Consider the following 16,495-nt stretch of genomic DNA (forward strand, 5'->3'; position numbering starts at 1 on the left):
GACAGAGCAGGCAAGAAAATAATTTTACATTTCTACACAAATTGTCAAGAATCAGAAGAAAACAAGGATCTCAGAAGACAAAGGAGCAAGTCACCATTTATAAAAGTTTAGCTGAGTAAAGATTTGGGCTAATTACCAGGGTCTCCCTCACTTAATTGAGAAAAATAGGGATTATCAGACAGCGATTTGTTGGAATCTCAATAGGCAGGAAGGATGGATGGATGGATGGATGGATGGATGGATGGATGGATGGATGGATGGATGGATGATGGATGGATGGATGATGGATGGATGGATGATGGATGGATGATGGATGGATGGATGGATGGATGGATGGATGGATGGATGGATGGATGATGGATGGACGGATGGATGATGGATGGATGATGGATGGATGGATGGATGGATGGATGGATGGATGGATGATGGATGGATGGATGATGGATGGATGGATGATGGATGGATGGATGATGGATGGATGATGGATGGATGGATGGATGGATGGATGGATGGATGGATGGATGGATGGATGGATGATGGATGATGGATGGACGGATGGATGGATGGATGGATGGATGGATGGATGGATGGATGGATGATGGATGGATGGATGATGGATGGATGGATGGATGGATGGATGGATGGATGGATGATGGATGGATGATGGATGGATGAATGGATGGATGATGGATGGATGATGGATGATGGATGATGGATGATGGATGATGGATGGATGGATGGATGGATGGATGGATGGATGGATGGATGGATGGACGGATGGATGGATGGATGATGGATGGATCGATGATGGATGGATGGATGGACGGATGGATGGACGGACGGATGGATGGATGGACGGACGGAGGGATGGATGGATGGACGGACGGACGGACGGATAGATGGATGGATGGACGGAGGGAGGGATGGATGGATGGATGGATGGATGGATGAATGAATGGACGGGCTACTGGAAGTGCCTCTCTCATATGCAATTAGTTTGGATGAGGCCCCAAAGCTGGGGGGGAAAAATGGCAGAGATTTGTATGCGAGTGCCTTGCAGTGCTGACAGAAACCCTGACTATCACCCTGCTCATGCCTCATGAGTTTCTGCTGAGATTATTGGTTTGGATAATGAAGAAACTTTTCACTGGACATCACCACAGCTCCCCTCTCCCAGCCAAGAGCTCAAATCAGCAGCTTTTATGGAGCTTTCTCTACATTTGACTAAAGCCTGGGTTCTGGAACACAAGAGAGATTCCCTCACACTTTTATCAGTCAGTATGTTGCTGAAGGCTTCTGCTTTGACAAGTAATCTTCTGATGAAGGAAAGTAACAAGAAACCAACAAAAAAACTGTCACCAGGACCTGAAACAGAATGTTCAGGATTTACTACAAACCATCAGTTTGATAGATTATTTTGGGCTTGCCTTCATCCCATTAGAATCAATGGGAAATCTCCCAGGGACTTCAGACAACATCCTTTTTTTCCATATGAAAAAGTGAAACTATCAGAAGATAGAACAGAATGTAAGAATCAGATTCACAGCTCTACCACTGCTCTGGTTTTCTTCTTTCTGCTCCATAAATCACCTAAATAAATCTTTAATAGTTTTTCCACCTGTAAATTGGAGAGAATTGGTACACTGATATTCAGAGAATCTGCAGAGCAATAAAATTCTAAAAATACATGAATAATAACTATTTATTAAAGCAAGGACATTTGAAAAAAATGCCTAAATGAAGAACATTTGTTAAACCTTTATATGAAATCAATTGAACATACAACGCATGACAGAAAGTAGGGATTGCTGCTGTCCTGAATGCACAGGATACAGCCCTGGAGAGGAACTACTTGGGTTAAGGCCTGTTCATCCAGAGAATTATTTGTGTTTTTGGCAGCTCAAATGCTGTTTCAGCTTTCCAGTGTGAAAAATGGGGATAACTATGCTCTTCAGAAGTTTGCTCAGAGGCTACAGCACTCTGACATCTTTGGGTGAAAGCAGAGACAGAGGAGGAAATGATCAGTAATTGGGATCAAATGCTGGGAAGGGTCATTTAGTGCAATTCCCTGCTGTTGGTAACAACTGAATCATAAAAATTTATGAAGCTCCATTTTCCCTTTCATTTTCTCTTTCTAGTATTTATACCACCCCTTCTCTGTATATTAATCAGAACACACACTCCTATTCCACTCAGTCATTTCCTTCCATTTTTACCATTCCAGTCCTCAGGAGCATTTGGTTTTTCCTGTGTGTAACCATGAACATTGTCTTTATTGATGTCTCCCAACTTTCTGGCATCAGTAATTTTAATTAGCACATTTCTACCTTTTCTGGCAAGAGCATTAGTAGTGATCCCAAGACCAATAATTATAAAATGACTGAAATAATTCTTCCCTCCCTCCATCCCTCTGTCATTTCTGCATAGCGATCCAGCTTCAGCAGAAAGGATGCAGTGTGTTTGGCATCCTATCTCCAGGATATCCAACAGCCTGCCAGTTGTGTCCCAGCATTTCTGCAGAAGATTGATGGGAATACTGGACTGCTGTTTAAAAAAGAGTTTCTAGGAATCATTTTTATATGGTGCTCAGTGCATTTGTATCATGCTCAGAGCTTACCTAATGGATTTGCTCCTGGAGGGGCTTGGGACATTTCAGGTGAGATTCACCTGAACAACTGCATTTACTATCCAGGTCCCTACTTGTTCCACATCCCCCTTGAGTTTCCTTATGGTGCCTGGTAAACTAATAAATGTAGGTAAATTTAAGAGTGAGACTTGTCTTAGCATGAAGTAAACTGCCCAGATTTTATCAGTGAAATGCACATTCCAAATACCATGGATTATATTGAGCAGTTCTCTATCAACCTCGCTAGATGCAGTCCGGGAGCTGGACTCGATGGTCCTCGTGAGTCCCATCCAACGCAGGGTATTCTGTGATTCTGTGCCCTTGCCTCCAGTTTCCAGACTCATGGTAATTTCCAGAGGTGGAAATCTGGGATCTGCTCAAGCTCCAGCTGCCTGGGGCAGGCAGGAGAGCAAAAACTGAGTTCAGCAGCCATGAGAGATAAGGGAACAATAAATAGAGACATTTAAAATGGCTCTTTCCCCAAATTACAGAATCATTTAAGGTTGGAAAAGACCTCCAAAATCATCCAACCTTTGAGCAAACACAACCATGTCAACTAAACCACAGCACTGAGTGTCACGTCCAGCCATTTCTTGAACACCTCCAGGGATGGTGACTCCACCACCTCCCTGAGTAACCTCTTCCACTGCTTGAAAACCCTTCCCATGAAAAAATTATTCCTGATGTCCAACATGAACCTCTCTTGGTGCAGTTTGAGGCCATTTCCTCTTGTCCTGTCACTGGCTGCCTGGGAGAAGAGGCCAACTCCCACTTTTCATCCAGAATGTCCAGCTCTGGGCTCTTTAGTACAAGACATGGAGCACCTGGAGTGGATTCAGTAGAGGTGATCAAGGGACTGGAACATCTCTGTTCTATGAGGAAAAGCTGAGGGAGCTGGGGCTGTTCAGCCTTGAGAAGAGATGACTGAGAGGGGACCTCATCCCTGTCAGTGTCTGCAGGGAAGGCTCAGAGCAGGGACCAAGCTCTGCTTGGTGTTCCCAGCAATGGGACAAGAGGAACGGGCAGGAACTGATGCCCAGGGAGTTCCACCATTGCCCAGAGAGGGTGTGGAGTCTCTTTCACTGGAGATATTCCAGAACTGTCTGGACACGATCCTGAGCCTGTGGTCTGGGATGGCCCTGCTGGAGCAGGGAGGTGGCACCAGGTGACCCCACTGTGGTGCCTTCCAACTTTTCCCATTCCATGATCCTGTGATTTCATTATGTCATTAAGTATACAAAATGACTGATGGGCACTCAAATGCTGTGGTCATTTTTAAGGAAATTCCAATTATTTCCTTGAAAGAGAACATCACAGAATCACATAAACACAGACTGGGTAAGGTTGGAAGGGACCACAGTGGGTCACACAGAACATTCTGAGTTGGAAGGAACCCGCAAGGATCACCAAATTCAACTTCTAATGGCCCACAAGGGGACCAAACCCACAACCTTGGTGTTATCAGCACCAGGCTTTGCCCAGAGTCATCTGCCCGACCTGGCTCCAGCAGGGTCACCCCAGAGCTCAGACACAGGACCTGGGATACTCCAGGAAGGGAGAGTCCGCCTGGAATATCGCAGTGTTACAACAAGAGACCAACTGTGCCAGCCGGTGCCACTGAGCGAGGACAAGGATTTAAATTCGCCTCTCGCCGAGAAAATTCGCCAGATCCCGTCAGGATCTGCGCTGCCTCGGGGAACGAGAGAAGCAGGGAGGGAGGGAGGAAGAGGAGAGTCCCTGAGGCGGGCGCGGGGCCGGGACGCGCCCTCCCCACTTGCCCCGCCTCGCTCCCTCAGGGGCGGCACCGTGACCCCCCCCACAGCCATGTTGGGGGGGGAGCAGCGGCGCATCCCATGGTGCAGCGCGCCGGGAGGGCGGGGAGAGAGGCACGGAGGGAGGGAGCGGAGGAGGAGGGAGGCGGCACTGCCCGCGCAGACCCTCCGGAGCCTTCTCCTCCTCTTCGTCCTCCTCCTCCTCCGCCGCGGCTTCTCCTCTTCGCCGCGGCACCGGAGGCGGCCGTGCCCGCAGCGCGGTGAGTGCCGGTGGCGAGCGCTGCTCGGGGAGGGGGCGGGCGAAGCGGCCCCGATTTACATCACGGGGAGGGGGCGTAGGGGGGCAGCGGCGTCTCCTTCCGTGTCCCCCGCCCCAGCCCCCGGCTCGGGGAGCGGCGGCGGCTCCGCAGGGAAGGGAAGATCGTCCCTGGTGCCGCCCGTTCCTGTGTCCCCGGGGAGGGGCTGCCGCGGACACCGGGGCGCAGGAGACACCGGGCGGTGGGCTGCGGGTCTCTCCGGGCAGAGCCCCTTCGCTCTCCGGGAAGGCAGGATGGGAAGGGGATGGAAGAGGAGGAGGCTGCGGGGAGAGGTCATCTGGTGCCCCGCCTGCCCTGTCCCCCAGCCCGGGGGATCCGGCCGCCCCCTGCGCCCTGCCCGCCCCGCAGCCCCGGCCGGTCCCACCGGATGTGTCGGGAGGCGGCGAGGTGGAGCGGGACGGTCCGTAAAGTAAACAAAGGGAAAGGGAAGGGAGGAGGAGGAGGTGTCCCCTCGCTGCCGGAGCCGGACCGCCTGGCTTTGCCCCTTCCCCTCGTCAGGCGAGCGCGTAAATTGGCGCCTGCCTCTTGAAGCCGGAGAGCAGGGGAAGTGCTTGAGGTTTCTTCTCTTTAGGGTTTAGGGCTTTTTTTAGGTGTGTGGGCTTTGGGGGTTTATTTTTGGTTTGTTCTGCTACTGCGCTCGCTGGGACCGTGTGATCCAAAGAGAATCGGGGCAGCGCTCCGGTGCCTTAACCCGGGGACAGCCCCCGGCGTCTGCAGGGGGAGGGAGCGGCGTCCCCTCAGCGCGGCTCGGGCTCGGCCCGGTGCTGCCACAGAAGTTGGATCACACAGAGGAGCCTTTGCACTTCTTGGAGAAATCCGATATTTTTTCTTTTTCCGGTTGTAAATCTGATTTGGGAGTACAGTGAGAATTGGAGCTGTAACAGAGAATCGTTCTCCTCAAATCCCCGCGACTAATTGTGGAGCATATGCTGTACCTTGCCAGTTCTCGCATCTATTCTCTTCCCAGACCTCCTGTGCTCTGGTGATGCTTTTTTGGGACAACGGGTAGACTTTACTCTTTGATTTCCCGTTCTTTTTTTGTTTGTTTTCTGGACGAAGCGGTGTTGGTTGTGTTGTTTCTGTGTTAGCTGCCTCGCAGCCCTGTTTAGGGTCTGGGAGCCGGGTATCCTGCAGGCCCTGGCACTGGAGCCCAGTTTTTGGCACTTCCACTGGGATGAGAGCAGTGCTGCAGTAAAGACATTAAACTAAAAGTTCACTTGAAAAGAGAAACATTTGGGAATTCATATTGAAGTATTTAATGCAAATACTAGTGTAGGAGTGAAGTGGTATTGCAGTGTCCCTTTAAAATTCACACTCCTTTGACATTATGTTGTGGTTGATATATATATTTTTCCCCCTCCTGGATTAATGGGAAAAGTCCCACATTCCTCGAAGTTAATCTGTCTTTATCATCTCTGGTTCTGTTAAACCTGAGTAAGGTCAGGAGCATAACTGGATTGGGGCCACAAAATATTAAATGTTACACAGTTTTTTGGAACAGTTTGTTATGTCACTGATGTTGCCCACATCCAAAATTCCACCACTTCCTTTCCCCACCTGGCCCTTTTGTTATTACCCCTGAAACCAGGCTGTTCCCTGCCCCCTTTGCCTGTGTGATTTGTGGATGGGGAACACAGCCCTTGGATTTCTTGAAGCAGGGTTTGTGGCTGAGATTCTGTACAGAATGTGTGTGTATCTTTGAGATCAAGCCATACAGGAAATTTAATGGACTTAAAATGTGGGATCCTGTTAACAGAACAAAAAGGGAAGAGACCCTGGTTGCTGGACAAATTGTCTCTCACAGGACTGCAAAAACTCCACAGGCAACTCAACAAGAGAAAAACAGTTCTGAAAGTAATTTGTCTTTTGTGCTATTATGTCTTAAATGCAGTTTTTGTGGAACATGGCTGGGACTGATGTTTGTGTTGGTTGACCTGTTATTTTGCAGGAAGGTTAAAATGTATATATGAAAGGAAAATGACATGGTGCTTTTTTTTTTCAAAAGCTCTGTGCTGTTTTTGGCCTCAGCCTTGGGTATTAAAGGTACTAAGCATGTGTAATCAACTGGTAGCCTATTGGAATACTTCATCCCGAAAGGAATATTCTTAGAATAGCACTCATGTCTTGGATGTGTAATTTGCTGAAATAACTTTAAAAATTCTACTTAGTGACTTGGCTTCAGTGTTGCCTGTTGTGGAAAGGGCCTTTTTTTAAAAATATCATGGTTTACCATATGACTAATAATTGAATGGAGCATCTCAGTATTATGAATTCCACGAAGATAACAGATATTTTGGGGAGGATGAGAGGAGGAGAGAAAAGCAGGAGTGTTTTCTAGAGATTAAATAGTACAAGAGGTGGCTTTGATGGCTTAGGAGATTGTGTTCTGTTTTTTTAATGCATCTATGAATGTGGTGGGTTAGTTTTGTCTCCACTAGGAGGGTAACTAAAGGATCAGTAATTTATTTCTTGCCATTTATATAACAAAATGATTTTTCCCCCCTGGAAGGCACTGCTGTGTGTAGTAGTATGGTCTTTATTTTGATATAATATTCATAATAACAATACAGGCTTTTCCCGTTCATTTTACATCTTTTAGGATTTATGGAAAAGTCCTTTTCCCTATGAAAAAGAACTTTGTCTTCTCAAAGTGTAGTTTGGAAGAATACTGGTAACAATAAATAAGTTGTAATTTTGCTGTTAAATGTCTATAAAAACACGCAAGGTTTGAATAGTCTCATGTGGTTTTATTTGTCTTAAATTGGACCTTTGTACTTTTACATTTTATGGAGATTACTGCCTAAAGTGTATTTTCACATTCTGGATAAATGTCAGTCACTGGGCAGAAGGTGCTCAAAAAGGAATTTGTACTGGAATTCATATTCCAGATCTATTTCCTGGTGTAACTGATTTAACTCCATCAGATGTGGTTTCCAGACTAAATGTGTGTTTCCTTTCTCTCGTTAGTGTAATTCTAAAGTTTCAAGTACCACTGAAAACAAGGACATATTGACTTAATTCCTTGAGAAGGTTTTAATTGCAGGTCAGAATTTTAAAAACGACAATAAAGAAATTCTTACTGCATCACTTGGTGTTCCTGTATGGAATAAGAGCAGCAATTATGGAGAAACACTCTAAAAGTCAATTTAGAATGCATTTATTTAGCATCTGAACTACAGTGATCCTTGTCTCCCTGAATGGAAACTTTTGCAGGATAGTTATATGCTAAAAGCTGTCTTTTTTATTCTAAGTGTCTGGGGGAAAAAAACCAAACCCAAACCTAGAACTTTGATGCAGATTAATACAAGAGCAGAGTTTATGAATTGTTAGCAATTTCAGTCGAGTCTCTTGGTTTGTACAGAATGCCACTTAAAAGCCTTGAAAGTTGTGTGTTCTACCAGTTCAATAAATGTGGTTTATTGTATCTGTCAAAAAGACAGGAAGCTGAAGGAATGGGAAATTAAGTGGAAAACATGATATCCATTCAGATACCTGGGTTTAAACAGGGGATTTTGGGGTGTGGGAGAGCAAGGACTTCTGTGGAGATGATCAAGTAGATCTCTATGAAAGCTTTCTTTCCTCGTGTCCTGCTCTCCATATTCAGGCAGTGGTTGATGGCTAATAAGAAAAGCTATGGAAGAAAGGGGTAATTTAGGGGCTGAACAGTTTAAAAACCTGTGAGTTTGGGGTTGTAAGCTGAAATTTTTATGTTCTCTATCCCATTCCTGTATAACTTTTGAGTTTTTTCTACCATGTAGGCTTCCTAATATAGTTTATGGCTTGTCCAGCATTGTACTCCTGATGCTGGGATACAAATCTTGTATTTGGGCAGACTTCTGAGTGTTAGGGCTTTTATTTAAAAGAACCCCACAGAAATATAATCAAACAACCAAAAGCACAAAAAACTTTGTTTGGCTTGATGTGGTTTTGTGGGTTTGTATGAAAGCAGACACGAGAACAGCTGTGATTACCCAGGTGTATGGTAGTGTTCCAAGCTGCCATCTCTGTGTAAATTTTAGCAGTTCATACACCTTTCAGCACATCGGAGGGATGGGTTGTTGGAGGGAATTGTGTGTGGAAGAAAAAGTTTCAGAGGTGGCAGGAGGAGCACAGAAATTGATTCTCTGTGGCTCTGGCAGTGCTTGAGATGTGGAGATGCAGCTCAGTGGTGGCGTCAGTGGTTGGTGGGCACTGCTAGAAGATGACCTGTGAAATGCTGATGGAGCAGAGACCTTCCTGGCTACTGAACATCTCATGGATTATATCACTGGAGAGTCCAGACTCTGCTTAAGGACTGTGAAAAGAAGTGGATACCTGGTTAAAGAGGTTCATTCACAACTGCAAAATGCATCATTTAATTCATTCTCAGCCTCTGCTAAACTCAACTTCTGGTATCGCCTTGAAACCTAGTTATTAGCAGCAAGAAAACAGGAAAAAAGATTTAAAAAATAAAAAAAAATCAAAAAAAGAAATAAAAGGAAATCATCTGCTGCTTCAGATCCTTCCTACAAACTTCAATGGGACTACAGGAAAAATTATCTCTGCCTTCCAAAGACATTTTAGAGGCTTAGATAGTCTGCTTCTAGATTAGGAAGAAAATGGAAGATAGTTTCTGAAATCTGGTTTACAGGGTTTGAATGCAATTTCTGTCAAGTAAAAATCAGAATGGAAGACGTAGTTAACAAATTCTGAAGGCAGCAGGCTTTGTTAGAGAAAGTCTGATTCATTAGTCTGAATTCTGGGTGCATTTAAATGTTCTTCAGCTCTGCAACAATCCATGGCTGAACTGGCAAAGATCTCCTATTTGGATCTCCTAGATTGGATTTCCTTTTTTGCCTATGATTTCAAGATCTCTTTCCTGCCCTTTGATTTTCTGCATTATTCCTCTGCCCCACTTTGTCATGTTCAGTGCAGAATGGGCACATGAAAGAAGTTTTAAGTAGTTTTTGTTAGCTTCCTGTTGCATAGAAGAATTACTTGTTGTTTTTCTTCTGGGAAGGCAACCTGACAAGCACTCAACTCTTTCATTTTGCTGCAGAGTTCCAACTTGGTAACAGGGTAGTGTAAGTCAGTTTAGAGTTAATCCTTCTAATGTTGACTCTTCCCTGCCCATGAGTAATTTAACTCATTTCAAGACCCAGACTAATTTCCTTCCTTTGGCCAGAAGTGTATAAGCAAAACCTCCAACCACTGCTGTCAATCCAGCTACGCTGAACAATAAATTTGGGAGTTTTAGCCTGTGTATGTGTAAAGAGTCCTTAAATGAGGCACTTGTTGCCTTTGCAGAGATAGAAGTGACTGAGCTGAAGCTGTTCCAGTGCTGGGGACAGTGAGAAAGGGGCCAGAGGGCTCTGCTGACTCTGAACTGCTCCTGCTTCCTGCTGCCATGCTTAGGCCTTGCTTTGTTTACCCACACATAGAAATGTGCAATTCCTGCTTTTGTTTTATTTTGCTTCAGAGGAGGAGAGAGGGAGCAGACTATCTGAGTCTCTAAAGTGTCTTTGGAAGGCAGAGCTTATTTTTCCTGTAGTCCCATTGAAGTTTGTAGGAAGGATTTGAAGCAGCAGATTGATTTCTTTTTTTTTTCTTTTTTAAATCTTTTTTCCTGTTTTCTTGCTGCAAGTAACTAGGTTTCAAGGCAATACCAGAAGTTTAGTTTAGCAGAGGCTGAGAATGAATTAAATGATGCATTTTGCAGTTGTGAATGCACCTCTTTAACCAGGTATCCACTTCTTTTCCCAGTCCTTAAGCAGAGCCTGGACTCTTCAGTGATATCATCCATGAGATGTTCAGTAGCCAGGAAGGTCTCTGCTCCATCAGCATTTAATAGGTAATTTTCTAGCAGTGCACCCAAGATTACTCCATTGAAGGTACTGCTGAGAGACTTAGAAATGCCAATGTCTGAGTTACACCCAGTGGTGGAGATTCACATCAATCAATACCTGTTTCATCCTGTCTGTTGTAGTTTTTATGTTCAGCATGAATGCTGAGGCAAGTTTGTTCTCAATAATGCTCTGCAGCTTTGAGATTCTGAAATTCTGTGATCTTCAAAACAGCATTTCCTCTTACTGATTTCAGGCAATCTTTTAAATACTTCTATGAAAGACAGAGTGAAAACATAAATTCTGCCACCATTTTCTTACTTGCACATATGTATTTGATCTTGATTTCTTTTTTATTTTTTTGAACTGTGCAGTTCCAATCTTTCTGTCTTCAGAGGGGCAGATAGTCTGTGTTCTGGGTCAGTATGCTGCAATTTCTATTGCCCGCTTTTGTCAAGTAAAGGTTAATACAGAAAGAAGAAAAATAAAGTTAGTGTTTAAAAGAGTACAGTTCCTTTTTATTTTTGGTTAACCAACCAAGTTGTTTACCAGTTTTTCCCCCTGCTGTTTCTAATACTCTTTTCAAACAAAAATTCCTTTTGCTGGTGGCTGAATGCTCTTGTGGTTCTTTTATGCCTGGGTGTACCTCAGGTTTTAGCAGTCTCCTCCTCCATCCCCTTTGCTGCTTTACTGCTGCTCTTGCAGTGGAAGCTCTTTACAGGCAAATCTACTTCATAATGGATTTCCCAGTGTAGGCACAAAGGGGATGTGTAACAGGTAGCTTTGGCATCCAGTTGTTGGAACTAACTTTTTGTGAAGGTGAACTTCATACTTTAGTTTTGTAGAAGTCCTTACCCCTCTTTCTTCACCCTTTCCCCCACCTAGTTTCAGAACTTGGTGGAGATGTTCTTATATTTTTGCCACTCTAGGACCTTTCATGCCTGGTAACATTGGGTTTGTCAACCAGTGGTGCAGGCAGATGGGAACCCCCAACACAGGCACAGTATCAGAAGTTGGGACTGATCTTATCTCTCCTGTTGGGGCTTTTCTTTCTTTTCAATGGCAGAATTAATTCAGGGGCTGTGTTGTTCATTTCCCTTTAATATAAGGACAGTGAACCCTGGCACAAAACCAGCTCAGTTCTGAGGTGCTTCCTGAGGAGGGTTTGAAGTGCCCATCACCAGGAGGAGCAGAAACCGTGAGGTTGGATCCAAGTTGTTAATTTAAGGTGCCATTTTACAGCCTGGAATGAACCTTTGCATGGCCCTTGCAGTTAATTCATGTTTGTCAGTGTGCTTGTTACCCCTCATCGTGCCTGACTCAGAACAGCATTTGCTAAATAAAATACATCTCATTTTACAGGTATGGCAGAAAAAGGGCTGATAGATAATATATGTACATAGAATTGTACCTCCCAATTAATGAGCCACAAGTTGGAAAGTTTTAATCTCTTGAATTCCATTTTTAATTGTATCAAAAACTATTTAATAGTGTTACATTTTTAACTTGTTTTCCATTGCCAGTTTTCACCCAGGAAACCTTCACAGACTGCTGACATGTGTTGGTCTCTCGCTCTCAGTGAAGCTCTTTGCAAATGTTACAAATTACAGTTTCAGTTCTTACTCTGGTGTTAACAGCTCCATTATGGGAACACTGTTAATTAATGGCTAAAGAAGTAATTCTGAATTTTTATCAGCTCTCATTTTCTATTTCAGGCTTAAGTACTATATCCTAGAGGCTTCTAGATTTCAGTTAGTTTATTAATTATCTTGTCATTTCCACTTCAGTTTGTATAAATCACAAAGCCGGCTGTTTTCTGCACTTGTTCAGCTCTACAGCCTCTGTTATTACTCCATGTTTAGTGCATTTTGAATTCTGTTGTTCAAATGTTATGCTCAAAATCTGATTTTAAAATCCTGCAAGAGCTGCGTGAACTGGGGTGTGCAGGTTATTGATTGATGGGTGCTCAGTTTGTGATTAACCTTGTTCTGCTGGTGCGGGTAAAGAAATGCTCTGCTGTGGTGTAGCAGGGGGGTAAATAATAAATTTACTGCTGGATTCAGCACTGGTAGGATTTAATTAGAATTCTGTTCAGTTTTGGGCACTGGACATCAAGGAAGGGTTTTCTTTTTTTGGATGCTTTCAGTAGCAGATGCCTGAGAATATGACATCCAAGAACTGAACAAATTAAGATGTTAAGACTTAACAAGAGATAAGAAGTTAAGTTATTCCCATGTGTTAGGCTACTACAAGGATAAAGCTGATAAAGGATTACAGGGACTAAAATGAGAATTAGTTGATTTAAACAATGGGACCAAAGACTTGGGTTGCTACCTGGGGAGGAAGACTTCTAATTCCAAGAATAACAAACCATTGGAATAGATTAGGGAAGGGACTTATCCCTGACAATCCTCAAGAACAAACTAGATGTCTGTCAGAAAGGGGATGCTGTGCATTCCTACCTCAGGAGTGGCAGCTTGACAAGGTGACCTCTTGAATCCTGTTCAGCACTGATTTTAGTGATGAGAACAGGTAAAGAATGTGGGGTTGTTATTTGCAGAATGATAGTGATAATCAAAAGGTAGCTGACAGTAACCCCAGCAGCTGAGAATTCTCTCTGTGCTCTCTGTTATCTCTGCAGTTACCCAGCACTGTGCAGCTTTGATGTGAATCTGGCCCAGGCAAAGCAGATTGTGTTTCCTTTGTGGAAGGCTGGAAAATTTTGGGGAGAACTCTTCTGTTAATGAAGCTGTCATGTTCTTCTACAGATGTTATTTGTGTAGGGCTTGGTAAACAGCATTATAACTGGTTACTGATATTACAACAATTAGTTTAGCTGCTGTTTTATTCAATTGCAAGGAGAAAAACTTGCAAGACTTTCAAACTGTGCAAACAAGTTGATAAAATGGCCTTAGGATGACTTTTCTTATTTCTTGCAGTATTGCCCTTTAATTATTAAAATATATTAATATATACTAATAAGATGAGCTTTGTGTTCAGAATAATAGGAACTTCTGTTGACTCTTTGTTTTTCTGTCAGTCTTCCACTCTTCAGTATGATAATTTGTATTTGATATTTTACTACTAGGCTTTGTCTTAATCATAGCTCACATGAATCTGCTTTAAAGCAAATCAGAATGTTCCTCAGCATTTTGCCATGGCAGGAACAAGTTGCTACTGAGATTGGGAAACAAAATTAAGTAATCTTTAGTGGAAATGTGTGTGAAGACAAAATGAAATCCTGGCTGGCTGTACCTGGTACAGCTGCTGCTAAAAGCTGGGATTCATGGAGCAGCCTGCATTTGAGATGATCCTCAGGAAAGGGTAAATGCATGGATCTGGCAGCTTTTTAATTGCTAGGTTAAAAATTAGAGGCAAAAGCTGTTGAAATTAACATTTCAGTGCTGCATCTGAATTTTTATGGTGTCTTTGGGCTAAAAGGTGAAGCTAAGAGTGTGTATCTCTGCAATGTGTGGGAATTTGTGTAAATTGCTGTGGACTGGGTAAATAAATGTCATTTAAGAACCCCCAAATTGATGTAGAAGTAAAGGGAAGCCCTTTTCTTGTCATCTGCATTAAAACCTGTTTAATCAGTTCTAAAAGCTGGTTTCCGTGTTTAGGATTGTCTTTGTAAATTGTGGGATTTCAGGTGGTGGCTGTGGAGAAATCTCCACCAAGTAAGAGGATTGCAGTTACTATACACCTCAGTGAATATGTAGAGAAATTGTTTTATACATATTAATCAATGGTTATCAGGAAAAATCAATCCATTTCCATAGGTGAAAAATACTGTTTTTATTTTGCCCAGGTATTTTGATGATACAATTTGAGGGTTAAAATTTATAAGAGAAATAGTGGAAAAAAGTATATAGGATGTGTTTTTTGGGGGGGGAAATTCTGACTTTGTCTCTTCTCAAACACTTTGTGATTTTTAGATTTAGTCCCTCTATTTTTTGGGTTGTGGATGGAAAAAAAAATCAGTCAGAACCTCTGTAAAACTTGGTGAAAGAGTGAAGTCAAAAGGAGGAGTGGGAAGTAACACTGAATTCACTTCTGTTCCATTTCCTGCCTGGGTTCCTGACAGTATTTCATTTGTATAAGAAACTGAGCTTTGGTACTCGGGAAATTTGCTCCCTTCATGAATTTATTAAACGACCAAATGAATTTTTTTTAGATTAGGCCCCTTTAGAGGAAGCTGGTGTGCAGCACGAAATGAATCCTCAGATGGGGATTTAAATGAAGTGAAAGTTTGGTTGTGTCCTAGGCTCCCAGCTCGGTGAAGGAGGGGTTTCTTTGTGTGACACAGCGCTGCTCCTCTCACGCTGTTCCAGGCTTCCAGCAGCCAGGGCTGGGCCTGGCTCTCCTTTCATCAGGAGAGGAGAGGGAATTCTTCAAGACAGGAGTGTGTAAGGTTGGCTTTGTGTTACAACTGAATCAGCTTTTTCTTCTCTTAAAGGCAAACAAAACCTTTAAACTGTTTCACAATCTGGACAGAGTATTGAACAGAGCTTCCCTTCCTAGGAAACAGATTTTGGAGTTCTGTTACGTGTTTATATGTGTGACTTTCTGGTGTTAAATGGAAATTGCATTGAAGTTCTCTCTTTCAGAACCCTCTTCTACCTCTGTGAAAATAGATACTGAGCACCAGTATTCTTAAGTGGGAGTAGGAACATTGGTCATATTATACCAAGGAGGAGATCATAGAATGAAAATACTAAAAGGGTGAGGACTGCGCAAGTTGTGAAAATAAATGTACATAAAACACATTTCTGTGAATACCTTACTCTTGAAGTTGATAGAAACAGAAAAACAAGGCAAGACCTTGTGGGTGGCTGAGTTGAGACTGGTTTTGGAAAGGCAAGATGAAAGTGGTGAGTTTGAGAAAGGATTTGGAGCACAGTCAAAATGAAGTGGAGAGGGTGAGAGTGGTGCCTGTGTGCATATAATGTGAGTCCTTAATGCACAGCTGTCGCAGGAAATATGATAGTTTTTTGGACTGAGTCTGTGTTACAGCAATTTGAAGTGTTATGTTGAACTTGTGTTCTATGTTGTTAAAGCTTTGTCTTTTTAGCTGATTTTATCTGATGGCTCACGTGAATAGGAGGTGATACTAAGTATGGACTCTGGGTTTGGGTTTGTTTTTGTGTGTGTGTTTTTAGTGTGTTATGGAATTGAGATCTTATTGAAGTTTGTACTTCTTTCCCCAATTAAGTTATAGCAACCTGGTTAAAATTTCTGCAGAAGTACTGGTGGTGCAGCTGACAGTGGCCAGAGGGGGGTGTCTTTTGGGGTGATGTGCTTAGGCTCTGTGCTTGGGTCCAGTGATGTGTGGAGATTCTGCTTCATGGACCATATTCTTACTATGCCATGGTAAGATGAAATTAGTGCTTGTATGCCAATTATCCTGAAGCAAGACTATTAAATCCTCACAGCACTGTCTGTGAACCCTTAGATCCTTTTTGCCTCCTTAAAACAAGTGGCTGGAGAATAATTCCCTATGAACAGTGCACAGTGCACTGATGGAAATTTGTTTGTGCTTGCTCAGTGACTGCCAAAGTTCACTTGATTCAGTTGTTTGTGCAAGATACAGGAGAGTACAGCTACAGGAATAATAACACTGCAGATAACTTGGCTATAATTGTCTCATCTCTGCTAAAGAAGATATTACTTGTGCCCAGCAGTTCCTGTTCTTTCCCTGCACTGACAGAGGTCTTCAGGTCTTTCCTGTCTGCTGTGATCTTTGTGGAGTTTTCCTTTGACTCACTGTAGAGCCAAAGGGGCATCATCAGAGACCACATCAAGCCTTCTGTAAGGATAAAAATGTTGCAGTGCATAAAATAGTTTATTTGCTTTGTTGCTGTGGATCAGAGTTAGGAGAGGGAGTGAAACAAGTAACATTGATCATTAGTGGTCCATCTTAGGTTTTGTGAAGATTCAGGTCATTGGGGTCACTGCTGT

At 43.2% G+C, this 16,495-nt stretch overlaps 1 protein-coding gene across 1 annotated transcript in view; it reads left to right on the forward strand.

Moving 5' to 3' along the window:
- The first annotated feature begins 4,498 nt into the window (after positions 1–4,498).
- PTK2 (protein tyrosine kinase 2) overlaps positions 4,499–16,495 on the forward strand; it is a 188,532-nt gene continuing 176,535 nt past the window's right edge. Inside the window, exon 1 of the mRNA XM_063407212.1 lies at positions 4,499–4,658. The gene's annotated coding sequence lies outside the window, so the exon portion shown is untranslated. The remainder of the gene's footprint in view (positions 4,659–16,495) is intronic.

The sequence above is a fragment of the Prinia subflava genome, chromosome 1 (genome assembly GCF_021018805.1).
Source record: "Prinia subflava isolate CZ2003 ecotype Zambia chromosome 1, Cam_Psub_1.2, whole genome shotgun sequence".
In the NCBI taxonomy this organism is placed as follows: Eukaryota; Metazoa; Chordata; class Aves; order Passeriformes; family Cisticolidae; genus Prinia; species Prinia subflava.